The 9,681-nt window shown below is 42.0% G+C and overlaps 1 protein-coding gene across 4 annotated transcripts in view; it reads left to right on the top strand.

Moving 5' to 3' along the window:
• The first annotated feature begins 1,533 nt into the window (after positions 1-1,533).
• The window catches only part of LOC133653691 (synaptotagmin-2-like), a 164,228-nt gene continuing 156,080 nt past the window's right edge, over positions 1,534-9,681 (top strand). For 2 of the 4 annotated variants that reach the window (XM_062053256.1, XM_062053255.1), the window contains exons 1-2: positions 1,566-1,661; positions 1,758-1,817. The gene's annotated coding sequence lies outside the window, so the exon portion shown is untranslated. Of the gene's footprint in view, positions 1,818-9,681 lie in introns of all 4 variants that reach the window. The other 2 variants (XM_062053254.1, XM_062053259.1) reach the window with 2 other exon arrangements.

Below are 9,681 nucleotides of genomic sequence, written 5' to 3'. Positions count from 1 at the left end.
ATTGCACCAAAAACCAGACATTTGCAGCTAGAAAAGTCATTTACCACATTAGCAATGTATAGAGTGTATTTCTTTAAAGTTAAGACTAGTTTAAAGTTATCTTCATTGAAAAGTACAGTGCTTTTCCTTAAAAAATAAGGACATTTCAATGTGACCCCAAACTTTTGAACGGTAGTGTATGTGTATTCAAAAAGACTTGAGGCTGTAATTGGTGCTAGAGATGCATCAACAAAGTATTGAGCAAAGGCTGTAAATACTTATGTACATGTGATTTCTTAGTTTTTTAGTTTTAATACATTTGCAAACAGCTCTAAAAATCTTTTCACATTGTCAATATAGGGTATTGTGTGTGGAATTCTGAGGACAACAATGAATTTATTCCATTTTGGAAGAAGGTTGTAACATAACGTGGAAAAAGTGAAGTGCTGAGAATACTTTCCAGGTGCACTTTATATGACTGCCTTCTGCTTTAGCTTGACATCATTTTTTTTTTTACCTCACACGCTGAGCCGAAAATATCAGGTTTCTCTTTATTTGTCTATTGATTGACCAAGCTGTCCTCTTTTGTTCATTGAACAAACATTGGATTTTCAACCTCTGAAGTGCTCATTGTAACTGCTGCAGATGGCTAAAGTATGATCCATTATTGATCTCCCTGGGTATTGTACTTTTATGCTGCTGGGACACAATGGAGGTAGCCTACCAGATGTGAGTCAAGGAAAAAGGGGCGGGGACTGAGAGTAAGGGCCCTAAACATCTACGCATTTTACCTTACTTGTGCTACTGCGGATGTACTGATTTATAAGATTGTCAGGGAAGTCAAACGGGTTCAATTAGTAATTTGACACTGCTGTGCATCTTAGATGATTATTACAAAACCACAGAGAGACTGAACAATCTGGATAGTTTGCTGGCTGTGAGACGCCCGCTCTGCTCTGGGGCAGCTTCAATAATTCATTGAGAAAAGGCATTAACTGCTGCAGCTCCTCAGCCCCCGTATAGCCAAGTGTGGATGACTATTTCGGCATTACTGCAAGCAACCACCTCTCCTCTCCCATCTCCCTTCCTTGCCTGACAATTAGGCTGCACACTGCAGCAGAGCTTCCTCGCTGCAGCCAGCGTTGGGAAATCTCCTTCCACATGCCGCGGCTGGTGCGGCTCGACGTCCCATTCTGCCCCCTCTTTGTCCCTCACGCTGCCTCAGCTTGTCCCATTGCAGCCCGCTAATCGAGCCTCCATCCATCCACCCCACCCCTCCCGAGAGTCCCACTTCTTTTTCTCCTCTGTCCATCCCCCCCTCATCACTCTGTCCTCCATTCCCTTTTTCTTTGCTCTATGCGCATAAAATTGCAGAGCTCAGCGTTCTTGTCCACAGGCTCTTAGGGAAAAAGGGAAACAAGGAGAGATGAGCTGGGCGGGAGGAGCCCCCCTTCCAACTAATGAACAGAGCTTATGTTATTGAAGAGCAGCTTGGCCAATCAGCAGGCAGTGCAGGCAAAGACAGCAGGGGGGGAAGCAGCAGAGCGAGTGGGCAAGAGGAAGAAAAAACTGCAGTGTGTGAGTGTGTGTGGTTTGCATCCCTCCCCTGAGCAGATCTTTATCAATTTGACTTGATAGGTGCCTCTGTGTGTGTGTGGAGTTTACAGCAGGACAGAGCAAAGGTGTGTCCTTAAGGCTGTGTTAAGACCTATTCTATCTGAAAGTGGAAATAAGACAGAGTAAAGGGACACTGATTGTTTTCCTTTCTATTCTCGAAGTGTGTTGGTGCCCAAGGAGGACGGCTCAGTGCCCAGTGGAGAGCAAGCCACTCACAAAAGGTAAGCAGCTGCTTCTCTTTTTATGGTATGACGGCTTTCTACACTTCTTTTGAAACTTCTTGAGTGTTTCATTTTGTTGCTGTGTGTTTAGGGCTGATTAACCAAACAACCACTATTTGTAGATTTGAATCCATTAGAGAAGAAACAGTTTGCAGTAAAGCAGAGCAATGCAGAGTGAGAGGGAGGGGGAGAGGTTAGAGCGGGACTCCCTGATGCTTCTAGGCAAGTTTGTGTGCACACGGTTCTCTAGTGCTGCAGTATCCCATTACATCCCTGAGTGGAGCGGCTCTGGCATCACTGCATTGTGAAGCATAGGAACTGAAATCTTTTAATTATTTTCTTTAAAAAAAAACAAAATGTTTTTTTATAACCCCGCTTGGGATAGCAGTAAAGTTTATCATGGGACTGTAGCGACTGTGTAAGTGAGGTTGCTTAGATAACAGATTTGCTCTGATGGTTTGAGCCTGCTGATCAGGGTTGTTGTTCTGGGACATTCTGCTGTCCTTGCCTGCAGTAAAAGTGGCTTTCAGATGTTCACGAGTGTCATTTAGGTGTTTAATCGACTAAACAAACCAACGCTTTTTTTCCACCAAAGGATAACCTAAACTCTCCTTCACCCTCTATACTGCATCTATGTGTCATTTTTGTCCCCGGTAAATCTGACCTTCATGGTTTGTCATGAACATTTAGTCCGAGCTGACACTGTCCAGCAGTGGGCACTGTGTGGTTTCTCTAAAATATCTGTATGAGGTGGCCTGCTGCAGTACTGGAGGAAATAAAGGCATAGTGTATTTTAGACAGCTAGAGTACATTGAGCACTTTTCTTAATATTTAGGAGAACATCCCACCATAAAAAGTTTGAAAAGCATGATATAATGGTTGAACATTGACAATCTTCCTAGGTTTTGGGAATGCTTCAATTATTTAAAATTGGCTGATCTGCAGGGATATGCAGAGGCTGTGAGAAAAGTGTACACAATTTCAGCCCCATGGAGAGAGTATGCAGCCACACTTAACATTCTCATATAGGGTCAATGAGCATGTGAATGCTATCAAGTTATAAATTGCCATTGCAGTTTTCCCTTCATCTTGCAGTACACTGCAGTAGATTTTGCACATCCATCTTGCACATGGACAAAATATTAAATTATTCATGGGTCTCTCTTCTAGAACACACAACATTCAGCCTCATAGCTGGGACTTACATTTGTGCAGCAGCTTGAAAACCCATGACCCTTTTTTGTCTTCTTTAATTATCACTGGATGTTCCAGATGGGAACATTTTCACAGTAGCAACACAGCAACCATCAAAAATGCTCTGTTGCAGCAAAATATTATCAAGGTTGTTGTCAGCATAGTCCAGAGAGATCTATAATATCTTGCTGCTAATTGTGCTTTGGAGTACCCACAAGGCTGGCAGTTGTGTGCAAACTCTGAGAGAATGTGCAAACACGTAATGACTGCAGCCCTTGCTGATTTGACATCTGCAGAGACATAAATCTTTATTTCATGCCATGGTTGAGAGGAAGCAGAGACGTGTCTCTGCAGGATGCAGCTAGCACGCATCACATCATAAACCTCAGCACACTAATGGAAAACGGAAATGAGACCCCACACTGATCCCAAGAATTAGCTTGTATCCTTTGTAAAGATAGCATCTCTTAGTGCCTCTAATGAGACAGTTTAAACGTACGTATCCTGGGATTTAGCTCAAATCGTTAGAGGTGTACTGTATATTTCCAGCAAACGTTACCAACAGACATAGCATGTGCTGAAAGCATATGTTGTGTTTTGTCAGCGAAGTTGCATATAAAAACTACAACTGTGTGTTTGGCACATTCTGTCCCAGACTGACATGCGAAACATTGATTGGTAGGTCAAGGTGGATTCAATGTGACATGCTACTGTTGAAAACTTTTTTTTTTACCAGGGCAAAACGACAAAGCAATGCAAGGATATGAGATGCCTTTATAGACTTTGAAGTATTGTAAAGTGTACAGTACCCAAGACAGTTAAGGCTTTCAGGTGAATATTTAAATCCGGTATATTATGATCCTGTGTACAATTGGCAGAGTCGGCAGGGATGCTTAAAGAAAGGACAAAAGTGATGAGACATTAAAGGAGAAAGACAATATGAGAATAAGTGACTGAATGCTAGAGGTAGTGAGCGCGAGAGATGGAGACATGTTCAAAGGCAGAGCAAGATTGGAAGAGAGTGGGTGTGCATAGCGGAGCTCCGAGCACTGCAGTACATTGCAGTGCCCAGCCCCCGCTGCGTTCTCTGCTTGCCATCCGGTTCCATGTATTGAAGAGACCCCTGTAGGAGCAGAGCAGCGCAGCATAGCGGGCTTCCTGCAGAACAGCTTTTGACCCAACATTGTGGTCCTCTTGTGGGGTGCATTTAAAGAAAAGAAGGAAACAGTGTTTTTTTGTTTTTTTTTAAATGAAAAAGCAGCTAGCGCATTGTCATGTAGTAAGAGTGAGTAGCACATGGTCCCTCCTTGATTATGTAATCGTGTAGCACTTTCACCCAATACCAGCTGAATGATCCTACCTCCCCTGGCCATGTTTTCCTCATTAGCAACATCTGCCTCACAGTTTGCTTTTGTTCCAGAGGTAACATATTTGCACACACAGACAGGCAATTTATTGAACTGGCATCAATAGTCGTGCAACACGAACCCTTTAATAAGTGGTGCTTGTATGCCAATTGTCTGACAGTTTGAAGGCGATTCCCTGTATAGCAAATTAGAAATAATGATCCATCGCGACCCACATTTCATGTGAGCTCATGAGAGAGAAAGAAAATGCAATTTATCAAATTTAAAGTCAGGCAGCGTGCATGGTTGACTCACACAGGCAAGCCATACATTTAAGTTCAGTGGGATTAATTATACAGCTTTTGGCAGGACAAGCATTGTTGTCCCTGTGCACATACGTGCAGGCACATGAACACATGCATGCTGATGTGAAATGAATCGTAATCATGTTAAAGGTCTAGGAAATGACAGCAAAGCTTGTTTCTGCTTCTATAATCAGCTGCCACGTTTGCGTCCTACTGCCTGCCCGGGGGCGGGACGGCCACGTGCCGCGTGAGAGCTTCCCTCATTATAGCTCCTCTATGGTTTCCCTCTGTTTGCTGATGTGGCTGGATCACACTGTTAGTGTGGACTTTCTCTGCTCCCTGTGACAAGGTCTGGTCATGTTTGCTGTGCTCACGGGTCGGCCAGTCAAATACGCCCCGCCGGAGAGATGCCATTAAGAGATATTAAGTACAACACATCGCACATTGTTTGCCTCAGATTCACACTAAAGCAGCAGTATAGCCTTTGGGAGTGAAGTAGTAAAAATAGGTGCTGACATGGTAAGAATTGCACACAGTGTAAGAAGGGGCAGAGCATGAATAGGTCTTTTTTATATTCAGGGACAGTCCCACGAAATATTTATGTATAAAAAAACGACATTCCATACATTCCTATTTACTGTTGCATTAACCACTAATAGCTCTTGGAGGATGTTTGTACCAGACGTGGAGTGAGAGCACGAGGAATTGGTTGGGGATAGTGTGAGTGAGCTGCAGCAGGGATTCAGAGTGCTGCATTGAGCTGCATAATTAATGTTGAGGGGGCGGAGCTAAAGGTGATGGTGATAACTTGCCATGAAGAGCAAGCCGTGCAACACTGCTCGAGCAGAACAAGCTCACTTGTGAGTGCAGACAGTAAAGTATTGATGCCAGACCAAGGATGCACGGTACGTTGTTTGATCTTTGTCGCTGTCCCATCCGCTCTATCGGCCCTCAAAGCCCGTCACTCCACAAGGCCAGGGCCACTGCCAAATTTCTCATTGTTTCCTGCGCAACTCTGTTAATCATCCAATTTGTTGCTAAATATGCTCCTGTATGACACATCTGGTGCAACTCAGATCTCCCAGCTGAGGTGTACCATGCATGAGCTAGGAGGGGCTGTGGCTTCCCTCTGCAGCACAGTGTTATATTTAGTCTTTTTTCTTTATAGAATCTAGGTTGTTCTGTACTGTTTACAAGACACACTGGTGTTAGGAGGAGAAATGCTCAGGTGTACAGTTTCATGCATGTAACAAGGAGGCCCTTGGGGTCTGTGAAGATCACTCGGAATGTGAATAACTGTATCCAATTGTGAATGTATTAAATGTTTCTAGGCGTTAATACGTTTCAGTGTGTTAGCTGTCAGTGCTGTCACATCTCGGGAATGGCTTTCACTTGCCCATTTCCCTGGCAATATTGCTGTGCTGGCTGCCTTAACACTGCCTGCACCTCTGTCACCTAACCTCATCATCAATGCAGCTCAAGGTTTTCTATTGTGGTGCACCAAGCTCAGTCTTCAAGTTTTCTATGCTTAAAGATGTCCATCATGTAATGACAGAAAGGATTTTCAAGGACTTTGCTGGGAATCTGAATGTTTCATCTATTTCCCCCTTTTTTTATGTGAAAGTATCCTTTAGTTATACTGCAGAATGCTTGAGTCTGTCCATGTCAAACAGGCTGAGGAAGCACACTCATGAACGCTATTCGAAGTCTTTATACTCAACAAGGAAGCTGGTAATGGTGGCGCTTTCAGTCTCTCAGGAGCCACAAAACCAGTCTTGGATTACAAAATTGTCACCATCAAGCGTACGCAGGGATCTACACAATTATACTTCCACATGGGAGGCCGAAATAAAGACACTTCTCAAACTGTGATACCAGTTAAGGGACTGATGTAATCTGATGGCATCCTCTGCGATCATTTGCTCAGTGTTATCTGTACAATATGCTTTAATGATCAATTTTCAAAGGTAATTTTCCGTGGCCATTCAACAAATGCACCACATTTTAACAAACTGAAATAGCTTACAGTTCTCTAATTTGGTTTATAATTTTGTTAAAGTATTTAGGAGCACTTCAGCTTTGTCAAAATAATGCACCTGGCAAACACGACGTATCAAGATTCTGAGTAAAGAACATTTTTAGTGAAAAATGACTCTCTAAAACACAGGTGTCAAACTCAAGGCATGGGGGCCAGATTTGGCCCGCCACATCGTTTAACGCAGTCCGCGAAAGCCCTGAAGTAATGAGTCAATAAAGCATTTCATCATTTACTAAATGTAATCTTTTCATTGTGACGGAGAGAAATACATGAATTGCATGCTATTAAATATATTTTAAACTTGTGATTTAGGGCTATATAAATAAACATTGATTGATTGATTGATTGATTATCTAATAATGCAACAAATATTATACTGTTATTAATTTCAAACTTTTTAAAATTAAAACAAAATAAATATCTGCTTGAGTTATATCAAAGCAAGTTATTCATCAAATTGTACACTGTAGAAATGACAATATCTTTTACAGTAAAAAAAACTGGCAGCTCAGTTGCCGGGATTTTACAGTAAAAAAAACAACCTATCGTACCGTCTTTCCATTTACAGTAATATGCTGTAAAAACCATCGTACACTTTACGGTGAAGTTTTTTTTTTTTTTTAACTGATTTTTTTTTTTTTTTTTTTCTACAGTGTATGTAATACAAATATAATAATCAAATGCACATCAATTAATTTTAAAATATCATAATATCTTAAACATTTATATTCATATATTATGTACAGTTACAAGCGGCCGTGTTCGACACCCCTGCTCTAGGAGGTACAGTTGTTTAATGCGGTGCGACGCTGCAAGTAACACAGGTTTCCAAATAGCATTATTATCATGCACACAGCAAATGTCTACCAGAGTTGTTCCCTGTGGCTCATGGCAGGAAGCAGGTACGGTGTCAGCTCAGGTAGTGAATTACTGATGAAAAAGTTGTGGGGAAGAGTGACCTATGTATGGTAGTGGTAGAGTTGTGGACACTCTTAAAGAAAAAACTGCACTTATGAGCGATAACCACACAAATGTCTTTCCCTTTTCTGTGCGTTCCAAATAGTAGAAAAAAAAAAAGATTGTACGAGGCAGCTAAATATTCCGCCTATAAAGCCCAAAACTGCCAACGTTTTATATGCATGTTGTGAGTATGTATGTAACGTAACAGGTACTTACAATATTTTGGTAATTTTAAACATTACTATAACTTCTATCCTTTGCGCATTGATTTCACAGAACACATAGCAGTGAACACTACTTCTTTCAGCAACAGCTCAGTGGCCTTGTGGTTAGAGTGTCCACCCTGTGACTGGAAGGTTGTGAGTTCAAACCCCGGCCGAGTCATACCAAAGACTATAAAAATGGGACCCATTACCTCCCTGCTTGGCACTCAGCATCAAGGGTTGGAATTGGGGGTTAAATCACCATACGATTCCCGAGCGTGGCGCTCGCTGCTGCTCACTGCTCCCCTCACCTCCCAGGGGGTGAACATGGGGATGGATCAAATGCAGAGGACACATTTCACCACACCTAGTATGTGTGACTATCGTTGGGACTTTGACTTTGACAACTGCAAAAAGAACACTTTGTGTAACACAAATCATGGCAGACTTTGTAAGCGACTTGGAGCATTGTTAAGCGTAATACTGGTGCTAAATATTTCCAATAAAACCATAAAACAGTCAATTTCAAAGGCCGCTCTCACTCGGATACCGACTGATGCGACGGTTGTATATTTCAGCAGAAGACTTCTCAGAGAGAAAGTCCTGGTCTTCTTAGCGAATTTGTGAGGTCTTATGCTGCATTCTATTTTCTGAGAGCAAGTAACTACTAATTCAGTCGGTCTAAATTGTTATGTAGCGTGCATGATTTCAAATTTGACCAATTTTTCAGCTTTGGTGCCACGATCTTCTACTATAAAGGTGATAGGCATGATTTATAACCTAGCATTAAAGCCCCACTTAAGAACTTTAAGTTTTGGTTGATTTTGGCGGCACCAGTGGACCAAAGCGCTAGTGTTTTGCCTGAAGGAAGACCACATTTCCCATGAGGACGAGCGCATATAGTGTCAAACTAACACGAAAAAAACCACAATGATTCAGTATGACTGATCCTTCCACAGTGGGAACCTACATATTTTACTCAAACGTTATACTTGTGGTTTGCAGTCATCGCATTGTTTTGTTTTTATAAATGGATTATACTTGTATAGTGCTTTTCTACCTTCAAGGTACTCAAAGCGCTTTGACACTATTTCCACATTCCACATTCACACACACATTCAGACACTGATGTCGGTAGCTGGGGTGTATATTGCAGCCCGGAAGAGTTAGGGCTGCATGGGATTCTGGGTATTTGTTTTGTTGTGTTTATGTTGTGTTACTGCCCTAATGTTCTCCCGAAATGTGTCTGTCATTCTTGTTTGGTGTGGATTCACAGTGTGGCGCATATTTCTAACAGTGCTAAAGATATTTATACGGGCACCGTCAGTGTAACCTGTATCGCTGTTGGCCAAGTATGCATTGCATTTACGTGTGTGTGCGTGCTAAAGTCTCACATTTTGTGATCGGGCCGGCACGTTGTTGAAATGGATGAAAAGCAGATGTGACGACAGCTCGTGGAGGACGATAAACGCAGTGCCTTTAAAGCCCGCCCCCAAGACTGTGGTCCCGGTGGACGAGATATAATGACTGATGAACAACTTCGTTCGATAATGAAAGATGCCTCAACTCAAAGCCTGAGCCCCGACATTAATGAACTAGCATCCAAGAAAAGATGGCAGGTATCTGGCTTGGGCACATCAGATTAGATCAGTGTGTTGCAAACTGAGCAGTTTAAAGTCCTGAATGATTGGTTTATTCATTCTTATTTTATTTTTAAATTTATTAGCCTGTGGAAAAAGTTAATGTTGATATTTACCTCAGAAGGCTGCAAATAGAAAAGAGGCATTACATTTTTATTTAAATTGTATTTGATATGCC

This window comes from Entelurus aequoreus, linkage group LG07 (genome assembly GCF_033978785.1).
Source record: "Entelurus aequoreus isolate RoL-2023_Sb linkage group LG07, RoL_Eaeq_v1.1, whole genome shotgun sequence".
NCBI lineage: Eukaryota > Metazoa > Chordata > Actinopteri > Syngnathiformes > Syngnathidae > Entelurus > Entelurus aequoreus.
The sequence above is the reverse complement of the archived record's forward strand: the minus strand, read 5'-3'. Positions and strand labels throughout refer to the sequence as shown.